The sequence below is a fragment of the Chrysochloris asiatica genome, unplaced genomic scaffold, assembly GCF_000296735.1.
Source record: "Chrysochloris asiatica unplaced genomic scaffold, ChrAsi1.0 scaffold00088, whole genome shotgun sequence".
In the NCBI taxonomy this organism is placed as follows: domain Eukaryota; kingdom Metazoa; phylum Chordata; class Mammalia; order Afrosoricida; family Chrysochloridae; genus Chrysochloris; species Chrysochloris asiatica.
In genome coordinates, this window is record NW_006408606.1 from 287901 (window position 1) to 299872 (window position 11972).

Below are 11972 nucleotides of genomic sequence, written 5' to 3' on the forward strand. Positions count from 1 at the left end.
ATGACCCTGTAAGATAAAACACATCATTTGAAGTGTAATACGTATCATTTCTTCTTTTTTTTTTTTAGAATGTTGTTGTTGTCAAGTGCCATTGAGTCGATTCCGACCCATTGTGACCCTGTATAGGGTTTCCAAGGAGCAGGTGGTGAGATTGAACCGCCGACCTTGCAGTTCAAATGGCTTTGCAGTCTTGGCGCAATAACCCATACCTTTAATACATGTGCTGGATGTGAGGGAAGAGAGAGGAGGCTTTATTTGCCTTTCGGGGCCTTGATTTTCCTCAGATAGAACTCCAGCTCCTTGCCCTCAAACCTAGCCATCTGCTTGGTCACACTGGCCTGGTCTTGAAGTGATACATGCAAGAAACTTGCCCTGCTGGAACTGCTCCTTCAAAAGATTGCTGATTTTTGCATTCTTTTTCCTTCCATCGTATTTTTTCTGAATTTTCTTAGCTCGCTTTTTGTTTGATATCTATTCCTATTCAGAAGTCAGTTTTGCTCCCTTCTTGCGGTCCAGAGGCAGTGCATAGTGGGACTCGTACCACTGCTGTGCTGTCAACAGTATGATGCGGTTCTTCACTAGGGTCTTGGTGGACGCACTGTAGACAACATCAATGATCCTTGTTTTCCGGGTACAACACTCAGAGCCCCAGGAGAATTTCCCCACCTCCAGCCTCTGGGTTTGATACTTCTTGTTGCTTCCTCTAACTTGTGTGCTTGTGTGTATGCTGCGAGGCCGATATCAGTGTTGGTCACCAGGCGTCCCAGCTCATACTTCCGCCTCTTGTGTTTGGGCTTTCTCTTGCTCCCAACCCCCCACCCCCGGTCTTGAGGAGCTTCTGCCAGTTGTACTGATACTCAATCGCTCAGCGCAGGCTGGAAAAAGTATGTATCATTTCTTAGTTTTGTTTTTTCATCTGCAGTCCTTAGAAACACGTTCTATTTCTATACACAATTTAAGTGCTTAAAGTTGTCTTAAGAATTTTATATGCATGAAATTTTAAGTAACTATAAAGTAAATGGAGATTTCTCCAAAGATATCATTATCATGAAAAATTTTTACAAGCTTGCAATTTTAAAATAGGACAACTAGCCAAATTCTTCTTTGTCTGCAATCAAATCCATGTACAGGTAGACACTTTATTGATTTTTCTGTTCCTTACATTCCTCAACTTTTATAGAAAAATCTACAGGCATAGTTTATGGGGGTATATTGACTGAATTGACTGAGGATTAAAAGTAAGATATTTAGTTAAGGAAATATAATATATATGTAAATGAAACTTGTTTTAATTGAGTAGGTTTAGTTTTCATTCAATAAAGTATGACGAGCTACATTGTGTCTCTTGTTTAAATGGAATCTTGAAATCTTATTAAAACTATACATACTGTTATTGTTTCTAAGTGCCACTGAGTCATTAAGTTGGTTCTGACTCATAGTGACCCTGTATAGGATTTCCAAGGATGGCTGATGGATTTGAATAATCAACCTCGTGGTTAGTAGACCAATGTTCATCTTATAGCACCTTAACAGTACTCCCAAACTACATATAGTAACTGAAAAAAAATTGATTGGTAATTGAGTGAATAGTGCTTTTTATTTTATTTTCTTTGGCTTTAGTATTAAAATGTTTGATGACTCTGGGAAATCATCTAAGTTTATTTACCTTAAATATAACAGAAAAAAAAAAGAAAAAAAAAAACCTTTTTGGAGACTATCCTCATTTTCTTTAGAATTATTTATCTCACTTAATTGGGAAAGTCTTATACTCAGGCCAATTATCACCTTACCTGGGAATCACTCCCACTTGGCGTTTTTTTGTGCTAGGCACATAGGATATTTTAAGGAGATATTAGAGAGCGTGAAAATGTATGCAAAGCAACCAACAACTTGAGAATTTTAGACACTATAATTTTATGTAATAATTAAAAGAATTGAGGCAGTTGAATGTTTAAAAAAATGCTTATGAGGACAAGTCTTTGAGTATCTAGATGCTGTCATTAAAAGTAAATATTAGACTTATATTTAGCAAATCCAAGAAGGTAAAGGGAACTAAAAATAATGAAAAAATATATAAAGAAATAGATTTCAGTTTAAAGACTCAGAAGTTATAACTTTAGAATGATCCAAAGTTGAATTAACACAAAATGGGATATTTAGTGATATTTTAGTATACTTTTCTTTATTGTCTGAGAACATATTTTAGATGATTTCTAGTCTTTTATCTTCATTAAGGGGTGTTTTCTGGCACAGAACGTGATTTATCTGGGGAAATGTTTTATGTGAACTTGAGAAAAAAATACATTTTACTATGGTTAGATAGTTTATTTCATCAATAGCTATTAGGTCAAGTTCATTGAAGGCACTTGAATGTACATCAGTTAATGGTACTTTGAAACATACACATTCAGATAAAGTGTATTTTTGCTGATTTTCAGCCTGTTTGAGCTATCATTTTCTGAGAAAGAGGTGTTGGAATCTCCAACTATAATAGTGGATTTAACTATTTCCTTTCATAGTTTTATCAGCTTTTAATAACTATATTTTGATGCTTTTATTTTATTTATTTTACTAGGTACATTCAGTTTTAGGATTGTTATAGATTCTTGAAAAGTTAACCCCTTGTCATTATGCTATGCAAGTCTTTGTCTTGGATGCCTTTTCTGGTTAACATAGCTATGTTAGTTAAGATTTTGTGTTAATTTGGCTGGGCCAAGATTCTCAGTAGTTTAATAATAAGGTGTAATAATTCCCTTTGGTGAGATCTAATATAATATAATCATTACTCCCATAATGTGATATGAGATGATAAGCCCTGATCTTATATAATTATCCTATGTTGTAAATTCTCACCTCTATCCTGTTAATGAGGTCTGATGCAATCCATAGGATTTGGTTTTATCTTGAGTCAATCTCATTTGAGATATAAAAGAAAAGAGAATTGGGCAGAGAAAGGCCGGACTTTCTACAACCAAGGAAAAGAACCAGGAGTGGGATGCACCTTTTGGATCTGGGGTTCCCATACTGTGAAGCTCCTAGATTCAGGGAATGAAGGATACTTTTAACTAAGTTGTTTATGTTATTTATGTGTTTTCTTATATCAATTATAATTAAATGTTAACAATATTTCTATTTTAGATAAACAGTTATCTTTTTGATTCACTTAGAAGAAGAAAATTAAAATTTTTATTTTGTCTTCATTTATAATTTGTCTGCTTTTGTTTTGTAGATATGTGTTTCAGACCTATATAAGTTTTCTTCTTTATGAAGAACTTATTTTGCTCTGTCTTTTAGGATGTAACTTGTTGTTGTTGTGTAATTGCTGGTTATTAATTCTCTCAGCTTTTGTTTTCTGAGAAAATCTTTATTTGTCTATCAGTTCTGAAAGACAGTATATAGAATTTGGAGCTAGTGCTAATTTTTCATTCAATATCTAAATTATTTTACACCATTCTTTTCTTTATTATTAAATGACCTTGAACATGTTGTTGTTAAGTGCTGTCGAGTCGGTTCTGACCCATAGTGACCCTGTATAGGGTTTCCAAGGAGCACCTGGTGAGCTTGAACCACAGACCTTGCAGTTCAAGCAACTTTGCAGACTGGTGCATTACCCCACAGCATCAAACCAGGACCTTTAACATTCCCCAACTGAAATTAGAGACCATCTTAACAACAGATTTAATGCAATAGACTCTAATGAACAATGACCAGAAAAGTTGTGGATGATATCAAGAACATCAACCATGATAAAAACAAAAGGCTATTTAAAAAACAGGAAACAAAGAAAAGACCAAAGTGGATGTCAGAAGAGACTTTGAAAATTGCTCTTGACACAGAGATGGTAAAGCGACAGGTATTGCATTACATTAATGATCAGTGCTGAGGATAATGTATCTTATATTTCTATCTATGAGTTAGTTTATTTCAAGTAACCATTTTGAATAATTAGCAGATCCTACCTCAATTTTTTGGAGTCCTGGTGTGGTGCTGTAGGTTAATGCGCCAGACTGTGAAGCAGTTTGAACTGCAAGGTTGGCGGTTCAAGCTCACCAGCTGCTCTTCAGAAATCCTATACAGGGTAGCTATGGGTCGGAACCGGCTCGATAGCACTAAACAACAAACAAATGCTTATTGATCTGTGTATGGACGTCCAGCTCTATGGTTTTTACTGATTTTCACAATCCTCTAAGATAAATGGGGAACACAACACTTTTCTTACTTTATAGGGATTTCAGTCTCTTGCCAAAATTCCACATGCAATAAGTAACAACCATAACTTAAGTCTATGCCTTCTGACTAGACATAGTGATTGTTTCATGTCCTACACTGTCTCAGAATTGATCTTACTATATTCTTAGAAATATTCCTTTTTTAGTCTACTTAAGAAAGAACAGTGGAAACATTAAAATTTATCTTTTTCACCAGTCAATATTGCATTCTCAATGCTAGCCTACGAGCAAACTAGTTTTGTTTACTTTTCTTGTTGGTTAAGATTTTCACATTCATAAAAATTATAATTGCATGGAAAATTAAGTATAATTTTCTTTCTTTCTAGATTACCTAGGAAAATAAGGATGAATGTTTGGAGAAAACTAGGTTATTATATAATTGCTCTACTTCTCATTTTATTTTAAATGTGTATGCATTACATAGAATCAGTAAAGATTCCATCCCGTCTTGCACTAGAGTTCCTGCATAGCTATGATGCATCATAACTGCAGCATATTTTCCAGGCCTAGATTATTATTCAACAGTTTATAATATTTTACTTTTTATGTATGTTTTTGTAACTGATGCTTTGCTATATTTATTGCCAAGATATCATCCTGCTTTGTTCTTTCCAACTTGTCAAAACAAGTAATTATTACATGAAATCAGGAATGGGTTATTACAGAAGGACCATGGTTTATTTACTTTGTGAATTTACTTTTAGTTATTTATATTTTATAGTTTTTATTACTTTATATTTTTTAGAGGAGGATATTGCATTTCTGTTTTTCAAATTATTAACCAACTCTAAAATGTCATGTAAAGTCTTGCATGAGTTTGTTTCTAATCAACACTGAATAACAATGGACTGACTTTTAAGAAAAGAAGGAGCACAACTCCTATTTTTGTCTTAATTCTGCCAAATTGGTCACACTTTTATTACATTTGAAAGGAGCTGAGAAATGTATAGTGTATCCTCCAAACATCTCACTTAGCTAAGAAAGAATTATATCTTTTGGATTTCCCAGTATTTAGGCGTCCTTGTTTACTTTATATTTTGGCTTCTCCATACCAACTAAATACAAGGCTGGGAAAAGAGGAAACCATAGTTTTAACAGGGAAAGTGCTCAGTTGTGCTGCCAGCTCTTCTGAAGAATACCATTCTGTTTCCCAGCTGTATGAAATATATACATTTTATTTTATAGAACACAAATAGGAATTTTTCATAGCTCTGTAGACAGACAAATTAAGCTGCTATTAAGGCTTGCTGAGTCAAGGACCACAGTTTCTTGTTACTGTCCAAGTGATTTTTGCACTGGCAAAAGTACTCCCTTGTATTTACAACTAAACTGAAAAAAAAAAAAAAAATGTTAAGAAAAAGAATTAAAAAGTAAAATAAAAAGAAAACTTCCTATAAGACATTGTGGTGTTATTTCATTACCAATTAATTATTGAGAAAAATTCTGAAGAATGAATGTGTTCTCATTCAAAATGAATTTTCAATATTTTGGGTACCTGGCATGTGTAATACATTAAGAGTTATGCTGCTAGCCACAAGGTCTGTATTCCAAACCCATCAGCTGCTCCGCAGGAAAAAGATGTGGCTGTATACTCCTACAAAGGTTTATAGTTTCAGAAACCATAAGGAGAAGTTATACACTGTCTTACAGAATCACTATGAGTCAGATTTGACTAGATGGCAGTGGGTTTTGATGCTTCAGCGTCTCAGGACCAAAGCAAGGAACAGGGAGAGTTCAGGGGTGTACAAAGGAATGTGGGTAGTGATAAATGAGTGGCAGGGCTATGGATTTCTCACACCCACCACTACCTGTATTGTTGTTGTTAAGTACCACGGAATCAGTTTTGACTCATAGTGACCCTGTGTAGGGCTTCCAAGATTTGAAATATTTTACAGGAGCAGAAAACCTCATCTTTCTTTTGAGAAGCAACTATGGTTCACAGTCCAGTGTTTATCCTATGGAACCACTGAGCTTTCCTACTAGTATAAGCCATCTTTATAATGTTTTATTTTGTCATTTGAAATACAGGAATATCACTGCTAAAATAGCAATACAAGTTTTGTGGTTTTTTTTTTTTTTTTTTTTTTTGCTGGTGATAATTTATGTAATAACACTTTAAAAAGAACATATCAAGGGGTGTACGATGTCAAGAAACCTCATAAAAATAAATTTTATTATTTAATTATGGACTTTTAGGCTGTTTGGAGGGAATAAAAATTGAGGGAAAAGAAAAGATAAAGTTCATAAAATGACCAAATTATTTAATGTATTTAATGAACCTAAAGATAAAAGAGCATTGGAATTTCTCTGCTGATATTCACATTCAATTGCTCAATAATTCTAAGAATTGTCCAAAAAATACATACACCCAGGTAACCATTCACTACTATTCCCTTGATAACTGAAAAATGATTAGTTACTAAATGCCCAGAAGAAAATATAGGATTTCCAATTTAAATTACTAAAACTTGGAGTAGTCATTCAATAATAAAATGAAGACAACAAACTCTAAAAATCATTCTAATTCCTATTTGTACAGTGAGTTGAGAAGTATATTTTCTAACAAATGGGATTTCAAAAGTACAGATAGGGAATATATAAATGTCCAATATTAATAGCTTTCCTCTGGATTCCTTTCTATCTCAAAGAAACTCTATTGTCATATTTCAAACTTTATCCTTAAACTTCATTTGACTGTGAGTCTTGCCAAATTTTCAAGTCACAGCATATAGATACAAAGGGAAGTATAAATTATTATCATTAATAATCCATTCGATTCTTCTGCCACTTCATTTAAACTAATGGACCATATGTTGTCATTTTCTTTCAACTGAATCCAAGAACAATTCAGAACAAAAGAGGAAAGAAGGTTGTAAACTATCATAAGACCACAACCTCACATTTATTTCCCAAGTAAGACAGCAAAAGTAATGGTAACCGTGATATTTTTCATCTGTCTCAATAAAAATGATTCTAAATTAAAACAGAATAATTAACTTTTTGTTATATACAGATACAAAGACGGGAACTAACTTTGAAAATATTTTAAGGGTTTCTAAAATTTGAAGATGCTGAAATGGACAAATACCAAAAACCTCTTTCAGGATATTTTCTATAATTACTTTTGGCTGATTTTATTTTTATATTTTGTTTTGTTTTACCCCTACCCAAATTGATTGTTTGAGGTTTCATTTGTTTGAGAAAACCTTTTTCAAAATGTATTCATTGCAAAAGCATGTATATAAATGGGTGAAAAGAAAATGCTTTCCAAATTGGAGGGAAATAAAATTAAAGGGGTCATAAGAATAGAATGTGTGCGTCTTCTGCTTATAACTGATTGGAATACCTAAAATGGGGCTACAATACACAAGCAGACACATGCTCTAACTGGTGACCATGTTGGTCACCGATAAGGGGAAGTGGGAGAAAAAATAGCAATGAAGCTGTGAGCTAAGTCCAAACACTTCCAGAACACTCCCATGAAGCCGGGTAGAGAACTGGTTGGCCAGCAGTTTGGCAAGACCTTGGGACTCCTGGGCCCAGAATCAGTGACATAGCCACGGAGGACTGGCATGGAGAATGAAGCTTCCAGCTGACAAGAAGAGAGGGCATATGCACAAGAACACCCACACTTACAGATAATACCCACTTCACAAGGCTTCAATGGCTGGATGACCAGAACTCAACTAGAGGAAGGAAGAAGAGGGAAAAAGAGTAATCTGATACAAGTTTATGAACTTGACCTACACCTATGGATGCAGTAGCTCAAAACAAGGAACAAATGTTTACAGCAAGCATCATACCTATCGCCTCCATACACAGAGTTGACAGGATGGGCAACTTAGACGTTGGCTACCCAATTTGGAGGTGGGAGGCTACAAAGGCAAGAAGTACTGGCTTACAAACTTTTAAGAAGGAGCCTCGATCCAGAGAGAGTGGAAGAAGCTCCACTGAGTAGTGTCCAATCTGTCTGGGTGGGACTGATGAAAGGTGGTGTGGATAGCACTCACATGGTACAATAGTGAATAATTACTATCATAACTGACTGTGAGGGTTGGAAATGTAAAGGTAGACATTTTGTAGCAAAAGGAGGGGAGTGGTTGACTTTGCAGTTCAGGAGCGGAGGTCCCTGGCACCATCAAGGGAGAAGAGCAGAGTGTGGGACTCTACACAGAGAAACAGTGACATTAGAGATGGAGGCAGAGACGATGACTTGGAGAGATGGAGCATCTGGGGATTCTAGACGCAGCGAGGGAGAGGGGCTTGCGGGGTGTACCATTTGGTTGGTTGATGATGCATGGAGGGGATTGTAACCAAGGCAACATAACGATATATGATAGAATGAATGAAAAGCTCATGTTCTCTCATGTGAACATAATTCACAATAAAACATTTTTTAAAAAAAGAATAGAATAGAATGTGTGGAGTCCCGCGGTTACTCAGTTATTAGTCAAAAGGTTGGGTTATGAAATTCTCCTAAGGGCACTTCAGAGCCAACCTGGTTATCTATTTCTGAAAGTTCTAAATAGTAATAAAGGAAGAAAATACAATAACTCTAAAATTGGGCTGTTGTTGTTATTGTCAGGTGCCATTTTTCTCTAACCCTTCATTTTACAAAACATAATATCCTTCTCCAGGGACTGGTCCCTCCTGAGAATGTGCCTGGGGTGTGAGAGATGAAGTCTTGCCATCCTGGTTTCCAAGAAACATTCTGGCTATCTTTGTTTCAAAACAGATTGATTTGTTCTTTGTTCAGTCCATAGGTCTTTTAACGTTCTCCTCCAACACCATAACACAAAGGCATCTATTCTTCTGTGGTCTTACTTACTGTTCAAATTTTGTCTGGATATGAGGTTATTGAAAATACCATGGCATAAGTCAGGTGCACCTTAGTCCTCAAACTGACATCCTTGCTCTTGAACACTTTAAAGAAGTCTTGTGCAGCAGATTTGCCTAAGGCAACACATGATTTAATTTCTAGACTGCTGCTTCCATGAGTGTCGATGGTTGACTAAAGCAAAATCAAGTCTTTGACAACCTCAATCTTTTCTCCATTTATCTTGATGTTATTTATTGGTCCAGTGGTGAGGATTTTTGTTTTCTTTAGATTGAAATACAACTTTTAGCGGAGGCTGTGATCTTTGATCTTCATCAGTAAATATTTTAAGGTCATATTTTGGCCTTGGTAGACATATTCTAATTTTCTTCAGCTTCAGCCTGAACTTGTATATGAGTAATTGATGATCTGTTCAACAGTCTGTACTAGCTTTGTTTTGGCTAATGGTATGGAGCTTTTCCACCATCTCTTTCCGCAGATGTAGTCATTCATTTCCGTGTATTCCATTTGGTGAGGTCTGTGTGTATAGTTATTTTTTATGTTGTTTAAAAAAGGTATTTGCAATGAAGAAGTCATTGGTCTTGAAAAATTCTATCATGCATTCCCCGTATCGTTTCTGTTACTATGGCTATGTTTTCCAAGAACTAATCATTCTTTTTTGTTTCCAAACATTTTTTATTCCATTCACCATTGTACATAATATATCTTGATTGCAGATTTGATCAATTTTAGTCTAAAGAAGTTGTAGATTTCTTCTGTTTCATCATCACTGGCTTTAGTGGTTTGTGTGTAGATTTGAATAATAGTTATATTAACTGGTCTTCGTTGTAGGCATATGGATATTATCCTATCACAGACAGCATTGAACCTCATGACAGATCTTGATTTATTCCTTTTGATGATGACTGTGACACAATTCCTCTTCAATTTGTCATTTCTGATATGGTAAACCATGTGTTGGTCTGATTCAAAATGGTCAATACAAGTCCATTTCTGCTCACAAATGCCTAGAGTATTGATGTTTATGTGTTCCATTTCATTTTTGACAATTTCCAATTGTCCTAGAGTCATACTTTCTACAGTCCATGTTCTGATTATTAATGGATGTTTACAGCTGTTTCTTTACATTCTGAGTTGCACCCCATCCACAAATGATGGTCCTGAAGGCTTTGCTCCATCCCCATCATCATGATCAACTCTACTCTTCCCAGTCATATTTTGAGTGCCTTCTAGCTTTAGGGGCTCATTTCCAGCACTAAATCTAACAATATTCTGGTGTTCTTCATCATGTTCAATCTTCAATATACTGGCGCTGACATTGTTCCACTGTTATTTATAAAGTTTTCAGTGGCTAAATATTCAGAAGTATTTCTCCTTTTTCCTAGTCTGTCTTCATCTGGAAGCTAAGTGGAAATCTGTTTTTACCGAATCAAAAAATACCTGTGTCATTGCTTCTAGAATCACAGAAGCCACCAGAGTACAACAAACTGTCAGACCAGTGGTGGCTATAATCTTAGAAATTGTATATTTCAGGTAATGGACTCATGTTTCAAATTGATAACATTGTTCAAAATTAATTATTCCACATGTCTTATATGTTCAGTATCATTCTAGCTTTTACTGCTGTTGTTAAATCAGCTTTGAAAATTAGCAAGCTTATGTACAACAGAACAAAGCATTACCCCATTTTGTGCCATCCCCACAACTATTATGTTTGAGTACATTGTTGCAAGCACTGTGTCAATCCATCTTTTTTGGGAGTCTTCCTCTTTTTTTTTTTTTTTTGCTGTTGATCGTCTACTTTATCAAGCATTGTGCTCTTTTCCAAAGACTGGTTCCACATGATGAAAGGTCCAAAGTACATGAGATGAAATTTCACCCTCTTCACTTCCATGGAGAATTTTGTCTGTACTTTTTCCAAAAAAGATTTGTTTGTTTGTCTAGCAGTCTATGGTATTTTCAAAGTTCTTCTCAGATATTATTATACAAATACATCCATTCCTCTCTGATCTTCCTAATTTATACTCCAGCCATAGTGTATGTGAGACTATTGAAAATACCATGTCTTGAGTCAGCAAACCTTAATCCTCAAAGTAACATTTTTTAATTTTTAACACATTAAAGAGATGTTTGGCATCAGTGTAATATGCCATTTTATTTTTTGACTGCTGCCTTCGTGAATATTAATTGTGGATCCAAGTAAAACAAAATCCTTGACAACTTTAATAATTTCTCCATTTATCATGAAGTTGTTCATTGGTCTACCTATGAGGATTTTCATTTTTGTTAAGTTGTAATCCATATTGAATAATGCATTATTTAATCTTTATCCGCAAGTGTCTCAAATCTTTCCTTTCAACAAGCAAGGTTGTGTTGTATGCATATTTCAGGTTGCCAATATCCCTTCCTCCAATCCTGATGCTGCTGTCTTATTATATTCCAGTTTCTGGGACTATTTGCCCAATATACACATTGAACAATTAAGCTGAAAGTATAAAACCCTTATGCACACATTTCCTGATTTTAAACCATTCATTATTTCTTTGTTCATCTCCAAAGATTGCTTCTATGTCTATGCACAGGTTCCTCTTAAGAAAAATTAAGCGCTCTAGAATTCCTATTCTTTGCACAATTATCCATTGTTTGTTGTATAACCACTTAGAACAATACCTTTACTGTTGCAGACCGTGTAAGACTAGTCAGAGGTTCGAGGCCCTTTAGGGCCGAGTGTAACAAATGAGGCCACTGGCAGTTAATGGAAAATTGCTTTCATATTAATACTCAGGTATATATATTAAATTAATACACAGGAGCCTTTGACAATCCACAGATAAATGTGGTATTTTCCTAAAGCCAAGACTAAAGGTTGTAAGGTTAAGCATTTCTCCAAAGGATTAACTAAAAAT

General features: G+C 35.0%; 1 pseudogene; it reads right to left on the reverse strand.

The window, feature by feature from the left end:
* Nucleotides 1–251: 251 nt before the first annotated feature.
* LOC102832900 overlaps nucleotides 252–11972 on the reverse strand; it is an 82622-nt pseudogene continuing 70901 nt past the window's right edge.